Source organism: Aphelocoma coerulescens, chromosome 1 (genome assembly GCF_041296385.1).
Source record: "Aphelocoma coerulescens isolate FSJ_1873_10779 chromosome 1, UR_Acoe_1.0, whole genome shotgun sequence".
NCBI classification, from domain to species: Eukaryota; Metazoa; Chordata; class Aves; order Passeriformes; family Corvidae; genus Aphelocoma; species Aphelocoma coerulescens.
This window is the reverse complement of record NC_091013.1, coordinates 110763046-110773935: the sequence shown is the minus strand read 5'-3', so window position 1 is coordinate 110773935 and position 10890 is coordinate 110763046. Positions and strand designations below refer to the sequence as shown.

The 10890-nt window shown below is 41.8% G+C and overlaps 2 long non-coding RNA genes across 2 annotated transcripts; both read right to left on the bottom strand.

The window, feature by feature from the left end:
• Nucleotides 1–2182: 2182 nt before the first annotated feature.
• On the bottom strand, nucleotides 2183–3642 carry LOC138119915 (uncharacterized). Its single transcript, XR_011155668.1, has 3 exons — nucleotides 3432–3642; nucleotides 3297–3347; nucleotides 2183–2417 (listed from the first exon to the last, which is right to left on the bottom strand). It is a non-coding gene; the product is annotated as an uncharacterized lncRNA (long non-coding RNA).
• Nucleotides 3643–5318: 1676 nt separating this feature from the next.
• LOC138119898 (uncharacterized) lies at nucleotides 5319–9113 on the bottom strand. Its single transcript, XR_011155654.1, has 3 exons — nucleotides 8972–9113; nucleotides 8552–8663; nucleotides 5319–5445 (listed from the first exon to the last, which is right to left on the bottom strand). It is a non-coding gene; the product is annotated as an uncharacterized lncRNA (long non-coding RNA).
• Between the last annotated feature and the right edge of the window lie 1777 nt (nucleotides 9114–10890).

Genomic DNA, 10890 nt, shown 5'->3' with positions numbered 1-10890 from the left:
ACTTTCATGAAAATAAGATTTTCAGACTCACACTGCTCTTTCCTAAAGCACATCAACTGAAGAAGATGAGCAGCAGAAAAGGAGGTAGAACTGTACCAGTATCTGAAGGGAGGGTGTCAAGAGGATGGAGCCAGGCTCTGATCAGTGGTGCCAGGCACTGGGCAGGAACTGATGCCCAGGAAGTTCCACCTGAACATGAGGAAGAACGTCTTTCCTGTGCAGTGGCTGAGCACTGGAACAGATTGTCCAGAAAGGATGTGGAGTCTCCCTCACTGGAAATAAAGAACCATTGGTCACAATCCTGTGCCATGAGCTCCAGGATAATCCTTCTTGAGCAGGGAAGCTAGACAGTGTTCCCTTCCAGCCTCACCTGTTGTGTGATTGTGTGAAATCAGAGATTGTTGTACTTACTGCTGTGGGGCAGAGGGGAAGGAGACAAAACCATGTGGGTCAGACAGTGTGTCTGTGGTGTCTGGTTGGAATAAGTGCAAAGCAAACCCCGTGGAGGCAGCACCACTGCCAACCACCTCTCCCCTCACTCCTGCTACCATCCACTGTCAAGCAGTTCTATGGCTCTTGTCAAGACTTTAGTTCCTACTCCTCCTGGCAGCTCTCATTCTGGCATTTCCAATTGCAGTGCTACAGCAGGGAGAGAGACTAATGAAAGGTTTCATGGGGGATTGAATGCATAGCTGAAATTTATTATTGTTATCATATTTTCCTATGGCAGTCACCAGTCAGGGCCTGGGGCCACTGTGATATAATCTGAACAGGAATAAAGAAAAAGTTGGCCAGGGACCCCCTGTTGAAAATACAGTTTTGATTAAGAGTGTTTAATACTTAAATCTTACTTAGAAGCAGGAGAATTAGGTTTAAATCAGAAAGTCTTGAACATACTCAAGCGAAGTTAAAAGCAGAATTCCCACTGCAAAACTGAAATCTCATGTGACATGAATGCCAGATGTGTCAGACAAGACAGTAGAGCAGGAAAGCACATATTTACGAGCTTTTTGAGGGGAAAAAAATGTATTTTCATAAAACAGATTAGATAAAGAGTAAACCTGAAGACCTGTATTTATTTATTTTATCTGTAGGACTCAAGGCAAAATCTTAAACCCCTTGATTCAGTAAATCATATTGAATAACACCGAATTGAAACTTTCATTGTTTTCCTAAATTTTGTAAACACTCACTACACATATATGTGGTTTTTTTCTTCACAATCTATGATCTTGCTTTTACTGAAACTACATGAAAACAAAGTTCTGATCTAGTACTTTGTGGCACTCACTTTGTTAACCCTAAAAATGTCTGTGCCATAAGAAATTTATCATTATTATCACTTCACCAAGATAAAAAAAACATTATAATGAGAAAGCCTTTCATGTAGAGCTGCCCTGAACGGTGATATTTGCATGACAATTTTGAACCACAGCCTAGTATTTATAACTATGCCAGGCATCAATTCTAACACAGTTCGTGGGATGCATGTGTGTTTGTGCGTGTGTTTGTGGGGCAGAGCCACTTAAATCCCAGTGAGCCTCCTCTTCACTGAGCTTTACAGGGTGACACATCCCACCAGATAGAGCAGTTATGGTTTGGGAACAAAGAAACCAGGCTTCTGCTATGGGCTTGATGCGTCATAAATGCTCAGCAAGGTCATTTGGCTGTGCTTGGATGGTTAGACCATGCCGAAGGCCATCCTATTGTTTCCATCCCCTTTATAGCCAGCGTGTCTGCCCTCCTGACTGCAGACCTTACAGTAGCTCTTCCATCTGGTAATCCACAAAAACCAGAATATGGTTTGTCAGGCTCTGATTCGCTGGAGCAATTTTCACTCTTGCAGATCTTTCCACTGAAACCATCAGACCTATTCCCATGACTGAAGGTCACACTAAGAGATTGAGGCAACTGGATTCTTTTACTATCTGACTTTTAGAAGGCACTCAGAATGCTCTGTGGTTACTGCTAAAATAATGCTTACAAGGGAGCTGTTGTATGTAGCAGGGATTAACCAAAACAGTGAAGGAAATAAACATAGAGAAGGGAAGAAAAAAAGTAAATTTTTCCTAAGGCACGACTAGAACTACACAAAGGCAGTGCCTTGAACTTAAATCCTTGCTAATCTAGTGCATTCTAAGCGATATAATTGGCTGGCTGCAAATCAGAAAAGAGTAGATGGTAGCTGCCAAGGTTTGTTGTTTTAATGGAAAAAGACTGTAAAGAGATTTCAAATGGTGGCACATTGTACAGTCTCCTTTTGTAGAGAGTTGCTTTGTGAACATCTTGTAAACGATAGCAACACATTTCATCTTTGAGTCAGAACACTGGGAGAAATGCCAGGCTAGCCCAAACTGATTTGGGTACCTACATCACTTTCAGCAGATGTCTTTGGAGTGTAGATGCTGCTAAGATGCCTATAAAGAATGGTATGTGATGAGAATACACATTAGTGAACAGGAAAATGGCCTATTCCATACATATACACATAAAACTACATAAAAAAGAATGGTTCAAAGGACATTGCTAGGATTGCTAACTGTATAAACTAACAGCCTTGCTCTTTAAATCGAGTTCAGTGTCCCCTTCCAAGCATCATTTGCTTTGTCTCCTCCCTCCCCTTGGAGGCTTACAAAACCTGGAGCTGATTCCCATAACCACACACTCTGTAAGTCCTTTCTTCTGGTGCTTCTCCCACTCTTTGCCTTCCTCCTCCCACCTCTGCCCACTCATGGACACCACAGGCCCAGTTGCCTTTTTTCTGTCATGGTTCCCTCAGTGGTCCCTTCTTCTGGAAAATCCAGCCCTCTGTCCTGCTTCAGAAACTTGTTTGGCTTGTCCCTGCTGACAGTAGCTGAGGCAGCCAGCACACCCCATCCCCTCAGGAAGAATGAGTGGGTGGTACTGGTCCTTCTGTCCCTGCCAAACTCTGTGGCATCTTTTTGATGTTGTCTTGAGGGACCTAAGAGAAGACCAGGTGTGTCTCTACTGTGGGCAATATCTTAAAAATTTTAGAAGATATATGCTATAAACTTCTCTAGAGAAAATCTGAATGTTTTTTGAGGAGGTTGAAAAAAGCAGCATTGATGACAAAATGTCACCCTCACTGTCACATGCATCATGGCACTCACACTGTTGGAGGCAGAGGTGATGAGATTTCATTTTTTTCGCAGAGGAGAGAAACCCCTTTTTCCTGTGCCCTCTTTTCTTGAAATAGCTCAACATTTTTGCTGTACTCCCCATCATCCATCATCACCTGCAGCGTACTATGAACTCCCAGCGCAGATCACTATCACCTGTACTGCAGGATCAAGTGCCTGGGCTGGAAAAGCAGCTGTCCCTCTGGCCTGTGAGAAAGACAAACACTTGAACTGCTGAGAATAGCTGTGAGGAGCCAAGAGCAGTTAAATTCAGCTGTAGCTTTTCCTCACCTCCAAAAGATTGTGGCAGTTCTTTCCAGGAGACTCCAGTGAAGGGCCATGAGGAAGATCTGTACTGGGAAAGATGGTCTCCTTCCCCCCATCCTTATAATGACTTTGGTACCTCTCAAGGATAAGCAAGGCTGCTGCAGGTCTCCTGGTGAGGAAGTAGGACTGGCTTTGTAGATGTCTCCTTCTCAGTTACTTGACAGGTTGCTGAAATTTCCCTAAGGAATCCAAGAAAAATAAGTTGAAATGAAGTGCTATAAATGTGGAACAGCGTAGAGTTTTCTCAGGTAAAGACAGGGCATTTTGTATAGCCAAGGGGCTTTCTTCCTCCCAGATTTCAAAGGTCTCCTGTGCACAAAAGCAGTAGCAAACTGCTGAAAGAAAGGTTACGTGCATTTAAAATGGAGGCTTAGGGAACTTTGCTATAGGAGTTATTCCTGGCTCCCACTAAGATTCTAAATATACTATTCTTTGTGTGTGAATTTTATATATGTTCATGTTAAAAGAAAGGTCACACTGTAATTTTGTTGTATTTTTACATTTCTGGATGTAGTGGATTCCAGAGACATAAATTTTCTCTTCAAACTACTACCAACTATCACAATTTTTTGCCTGAAGAAACAGCATCTCTGGCTGTTTCCAGCTGATAGCTACAGATCAGTGCTGTTTGAACATCATTTGATCTACTGAGATGGCTCTAAGTGAGCGGAGTTGATGGTTTTGTGGAGTTCTAGTTGTCTGCTCCAGTTGAAAGCTAGCTGTCTGCTTCAGTGGAGATATAAGCTGAAACAGCTGATCAAGACTGAGATCTTATTTGAATAGTTAAACACTGGCTTCATCTGAGCATTAACTAATTTGCATGGCAAAATTCCAATTTACCATCTATCACTTAAATGACAGCTTGTGAAACAGTAGTTCAGTATACTTCACTTGCAGTGTTAGATTTCTATTCAAATCAGGAGAGGAAACATATGTGGAGTGTGTGTGTTGGGGCAGTCATTGGAAAACACACACACAACGCATACTTAACACCAAAAGCTTCAGACACGAAATGCAGGATATAAATACGGAAATTATTCTGTTCCACTTAAAAAAACCCCAACAAACGACACAACAAACAACTAACTGTTTGAATTTAACAGAAAAAATAAATAATATGTTAAAATCTTCTCTTAATCCATAGGACCAGAGGCATGTGGAAAATATAATTTCTTTTCCATGAGCATAATAACAGCATTCCACTGATCTGTTCCTTAGAAACTACAAATGTGCCACACACACACAGAGAAAAAGAGATCTACCCATTTGCCTGGAATGCAAAAAGCCCTGTGCTTGTTCCTTGGTTTGGGGTAGCTAAAGCACCCAGTTACAGAAGTTATTAGGGATAATCTAAAATCTGCTGTTATGCATTGTCACGCCACTGTCACCCAGGTGTATTGGGCTCAGAAAGTGGATGAGATGTCCTATCTGAAAACATTATCTGCTTGGGGAGTATATGTATCCATTACAAAGCCAGTGTGGTTTAAGTCTGAAGATTGACAGCTTAAAATAGGAGCAATTTTGGGGAACAGGAGCAGCGGTGACCAAAGCACTGTTGCATTCAGACTACTATTGCAGAGCCAGACACCCCTCTGAGGTTACTCAGAGCCTTATTACTGCAGAGCCTGGACACCCTCAGAGGCCCTCTCACAGCCAGGAGGGTAACACAGCCTCCCATCTGTCACTAGAAATTTAGAAAAAGATGTATTTTGACTTCAGGGAGATTTGAAATTGTTGGTTTTTTTGCTGTAGGGATAATCTAAATATATTGCTACTCTGTTCCATATCAGAGTTAAGTTAAGCAATGTAAACAAAATTCCCTCTGAAACAAACACATATTCTCACCACTGTCCCAAGTGCCTCTGCTGCCTTGTAGGTCCCATGCTCCCACAAAGTACCTCAGTTTTGGGCTATAAAGATGTCCATGGTACAGCACAATTCTCACAGTATTTCAGACACTGTAAACTCAAGAAGAAACCTGCAGAAAATAATTAGCTTTCAGCACTGTGGAGATACCATGGGAAGCCAAGCAGAGCAGTCAGCAGGCTCTGCAGGACACTGGTGCAGAGCAGCACAAATACAAACGTTCTGCATCACTTGGCCCTGAGGACAGGGAATTGCTGGTCCTGAATGCAGTTCCCAGTGCTGATGTGCCCAGTGCAGATCCTCAGTACAAGCCACTTTTACAACCAAGGTAGCATACCCCCTCTTTTGTATGCAAGTCACAAGCATGAGTCTCCCAAGAGCCTTTTTCATGTAGAAATAAATGCAGTCTTTCCCCAAACCAGATCCCAAGCATTAAAGCAATACTTCTTTGGTTACCCTTGTAGAGGTGATTCTACAGCACCAGCAGAGGCTCAGAACCCTGCAGGAAGCAGAAACAAACCCACTTTTTTCTTGAAAAGCCAAACAAGGTTGAAAATTCTGGCTCAGATTTACACGTAAGAAACCAGAGAGCTCCTGCTCTGAGAACCACCACAGGTTTTTGCCAACATGCTCTGTGTGCGGCCCGTGCTCGTGGGGATCCTTCCCTCCAGACCCACTCTTGGCCTGAGCACAGCAACCCAGCAGTCCTTGCCCCAGGATGATGGGTTAGCCAGGCCAGGATAAACCAACTCCTCCTGCCCTACAATCCTTAGAGACTGTGAAGTGAGCTCCTCTTGCTGCTGCTTCTACGCTGCTCTGGCCCAATGGCCATGGCTGCCAAAAAAACCTGTGCCGTTGGTTTCCTCAGGCTCTCGGGGGCCAGCAGGAACTACAGGGTAGTGGAGCTCCTTCCTCTGGTCTTCAGCTCCCTGAGGGACCTGGTCCTTAAGCTCTCAAGTGTGTTTTTCTTTTAAATAGTACCAGGTATAAATAACAGATGATGGGTGCAAGCGATGTCTTTAATTTCTTGGGGTTTGAACACCAGTGACATACACTGGTAAAACGGGGCTGTTTGTATTCCATATGGAAGCACTCCAGAGACTTGTTGCCATGTTTATACATGCTACAGTGCCACTGATCTTTTCAAGGGGATGCATCAAATGACCTTTTAGCTGTTTTAATAAAAAACTTAAATACATGATTGTAAAAAACCTACTTCTGCATGAAAAACCTAACCTGGAATTATGGATGCAAGTCACAATCCAAGTTACATTTTGCCAAAAAACACAGGATGATCAACTTTTTCCCATTCCATAGAATCATAGAAAGGTTTGTGTTGGAAGGGACCTTAAAGACCATCTAGTTCCCAATTCTCCTGCCATAGCCAGGGACACCTTCCACCAGACCAGGTTGCTTCAAGCTCCACCCAACCTGGTCTTGAACACTTCCAGGGATGGGGCATCCACAACTCCTATGAGCAACGTCTTCCTATGACTCACAGTAAAGAATTTCTTCCTAATATTAAATATTTCATACTCAAAATGCTGAATTTGGCATTGTATCCATTTTAATGTGTGGATCCTCTTCACCCCATTCAGGTAGATGATTATGAGGAGCTGTGCACGTATCCTGTGCCAGAACTATGGCAGGAGGAAATTCTGCCCTCTGTGTGTGTGCGCGTGTGTGTGCTGGAATGTGTCTGATTCCAGTAAGACATATATTAAAAAAAATTAAAACCATGTGGGAGAAAAATCAGTTCTTAAAGTCTGTGGTCACATTTCAATCTTTTCATTCTTGCGAAACACATTTGGAAGAGGAAATTAAGAAACCAAAACCAAATACACACAGATGAGGGAAAAATGAGCTTAGATGTAAACATGCGACCCTCAAAGAGCAGATGGAAAAAAACGCACCAGCCCTGTATTTGCCTCTGAATTTAGCCATCACTTATGATTAAACAGGTAATCACAAACCCACACAAAAAGTGTGTCCTGTTGACACACTCTTAATGCACCAGGAAGATGCTGGCGTTCTGTGGGTTGTTTGCTTACGAAGAGGAACTGCTGGCTCTCCCGCCTTTTCCCAGAGGAGATGGGCATCTTGCCAGTGTTTCATTTTCAAGTGCCATTGTTCACCTAGGGCTTTAGCAAAAAAGCTTTGGCTTATTTATTACTAATCCTAGCCTAAGTAATGATCTTTTTAAATCCTTTTACATTTTAAAACAGATTTATCAGACAATGACACCAAACATAATGTTCCCCAAAACCTCTAGCATTTATTTTTTCATTTAATAGGTAATTCTGTAATTCACACATCCTTGGATTACTTTATTGGTTCATGAAACCTGCTTCTAGGAGCCTTAGTTTGTCAAAATATGAATTTTTCTCAGGTTGTGAGGGTTCTCTTCAACATGTTTTTCTTAGTTTTAGTCTTGACAGCAGACTAACAGAGAGGAAGAATTTTTATTTCATACTTTATCCCTGAATCTTTGTAAAATGCTGGTGTATTAATGTATTATTCAGATATGTATTAGACAGAATGCATGTTTTTAATAAGTAATATTTTTAGTAGTATAATCTTCCTTTATCTTCATGACTTGGTATAAATTCATGGTATAACCTTGACCAAAACCAATTTGAGGGACCCAGTTTAACCTGATCCCATCCATTATGGGTAAATGATGCTGTGAATATCAGCTGGCTACTTCTGTAACTCTGCTAGCCTTCCACACAGTGCTGCCAGTCTGTAATCTACTCTGTGAAACAACCCACCTGCCATTTCACTAGTCTGGTGTCAACAGAAAACACTTGCCCAGCAATTTGCAATACACACATCTGAAAAGTTGTTTGGACTTTTCAGAAGGGTTGGAATAAGGCAATTGATGTAACAACAAATACCAGCAACAAATCCATCCAATCTTCAAGTTCAGCAGTGCAGCTCTCAAAAAAAAAAATGGTCAAAAAAATCCCATTACCCACTGATATAAAACGTTTTAGCAGATTATTTAAATACCTCATGGAAATGAAGATTTACTTGTGGAATCTCTGTGTTCCCAGCCAGCAGTGCCAGAGGATAAGAGCACCCCAGAAACTGTCAATGCAATTTTGTGGTCCCAGTCTACACAGAAACCATTATCTCATGCTGGAAAAGGGAAAATGGGAACACAGCATCTCTGTACTGTGATTTATTTTGTTTATCTTTGTACCAAGGAGGCTTACCTTTCAGCACCCAAACAGTAAAAAATCAAAAGAAGAAATATTTCCATAATTTACACCAATTGGCACAAACTCCACAGAATCTGGAAGTGGAGTCAGTGGGAGTGAAGAAGACCTGGTAAATGGGACAAAGAGAAGGAGATCCAGCTTCCTTGTTTCCAACACCCTTATAGCCTCTCAGTCCCCCCAAAAAACAGTATTTTATTGCCTTCCTTATTCTACAGGTTTACCCTGGGTGCCTCTGCAAGTAGCAGGAGGGAAAGAAAAGCTGATTTGAGGGATTTCCCCTTTTTCCACCTTATCCAGCCTTACAGGGGCAAAAGACACCAAAGAAGCTGTGGAGACTGGCAGAACCCTCTCTTTTTCCATGAAAACCACAGCAACTCTCCAAACTCTCAGAAGGGAGAAGGATTAAACCAAAACCTGGCATTTCCTGTCTCAGCATTATGCAGGACACACAGAAGCTCAGAGTGTCTTCCTCCCTCACCAAGAGAAGCAAATGATCAGTCAGAACCTGATACAACTGAGCTAAAGCCCTGTAGGTTGTCCTGTAACTCCTCCACGACCTGTGTGGCCCTGCTGATGGTCATGGTACTGTCAAGAGACCTGACTGTCCAATCATCACCAGCTGAACTCTGCCCCAAATCAGGGATAATTTGCCTGCTGATTTTCAAAAAAATCTCAGCGGATGAGAACAGTATTTTCAGCTGTGCTTGTATTTTCATCACCTGGATTAAAATACAATGCTAATCTCTTCTCCTTTATAGTTAAACCAGTAGACTAAAACATACTGGTAAGGTATATTATCTTTGCAAAAATTAACTTCCTTTTCAATTACATTTAATTTCCACTTCATCTCTTCCTTATATTTATTCCACAAACAAGCATTGTGTTATTAATGATTCAGAATTCCCCAAATCCATACGTTTTATGGATTTTATGTCAGAGGGGAGTCACAATACTTTAATGAGGAAAAAGAATACTATTTTACTGTACTCATGTCTTACACCATCCAGCCAATAGGCCTGTAAGCAGTTCTAAATATTTCTGTAACAGCACCATGGAGATCACAAAAAAGAAATAGGCATTACTAGCATACTCTGCCTCCACCCCTCAAAAGGATTGATGTTTTCCTGCAAGACCTTTTTTAAGAACAGGTATGTTTGTAGCAAATTGTTAATTCCTCTCCTATGGTTGTACACCTACACACAGGGTGGAAGAAAATCCTTTAAGGTTTTGTAGCAAGCAGAAATCAGATGATAAAACAGGGCCATCAGTCACATTCACAGTCAAGGGAATTTGAGTCTCCTCATTTTTCTGAAGACATCTAGTTTCTCTGTGCATGCTCAGAGATTTAGCTATTCACATATTAGAATGACATATTTGAAGCAGTGAATTTCACATTAGCAATGCAGATGGAGGAACGAATAATCTTGGAAAATTAGATGGTGGGAAGGCTGGTGTTGGAGAGTAGGATGAGAGCTGGAAATCCTAGATAAAGCAGAGAATAAGGTTAGTAGAGGGGAGGCAGAATGGCAAAAACAAAAACATGAAGTTAGAAAAAGAAGGAAAAACTCCCATAGAAGAGAAGACTGGAAGATGTAATAAAGAATCTGGGGGAAAGCTAAAGTGGAGAGACAAAGATTAGCAGCTGGCAGAAAAATTCAAATGTTCAGATAGCAGCATTTCAATGACACTAATTAATAAGAAATGTGTTGTTATGGACAAAGTTGATGGCATTTTCTCACAGAATAGCTTACTGGGGCTGTGGCCCCCCAGCCCTCCAGTTGTGCCAATCACTCGCTGGTAGATTAAGATACCAAAATGCCTCCTTGTACCATTCAGGTTAAGCTCTATTGTACACACACAGGCACATGAACAGAAAAGTGCTGCAATGGCTGCTTGGGAGATAAGGAATTTGTATAAAGGAAAGCGTAAGATTGGGGAGGGGGAGAGAAGGGATAAGGAAAAATCTCTGGGAAAAAAAGGAGATATTCAAGCGACATCAGTCTTGATATTAGCAGCTCATTAATTCTCAGCTTATTTTCAGTCTCTGTGGAGATTTACCATATGTGACAGCTACTTAGCCTCAGAGCCAGATTAGAACAGTTTTCCAACTACCAGCAGCCTAAACTGCCACCCAAAAGCCTCATCATTTTCAGCAAAGTTTGATGAGCTGGCTACCCTTTAACAGCCATGTTTGGTGCACTAAACTGCAGTGGGCCTGCTATTTTTCTCATATGAGTGCTGACAGATGAGCCTGATTATCACCCGAGATCCATCTTGCTCACGCTCATTTGGACAACAAAGACAGCAACTGAACTGAAAGAAAATTCAAGGAA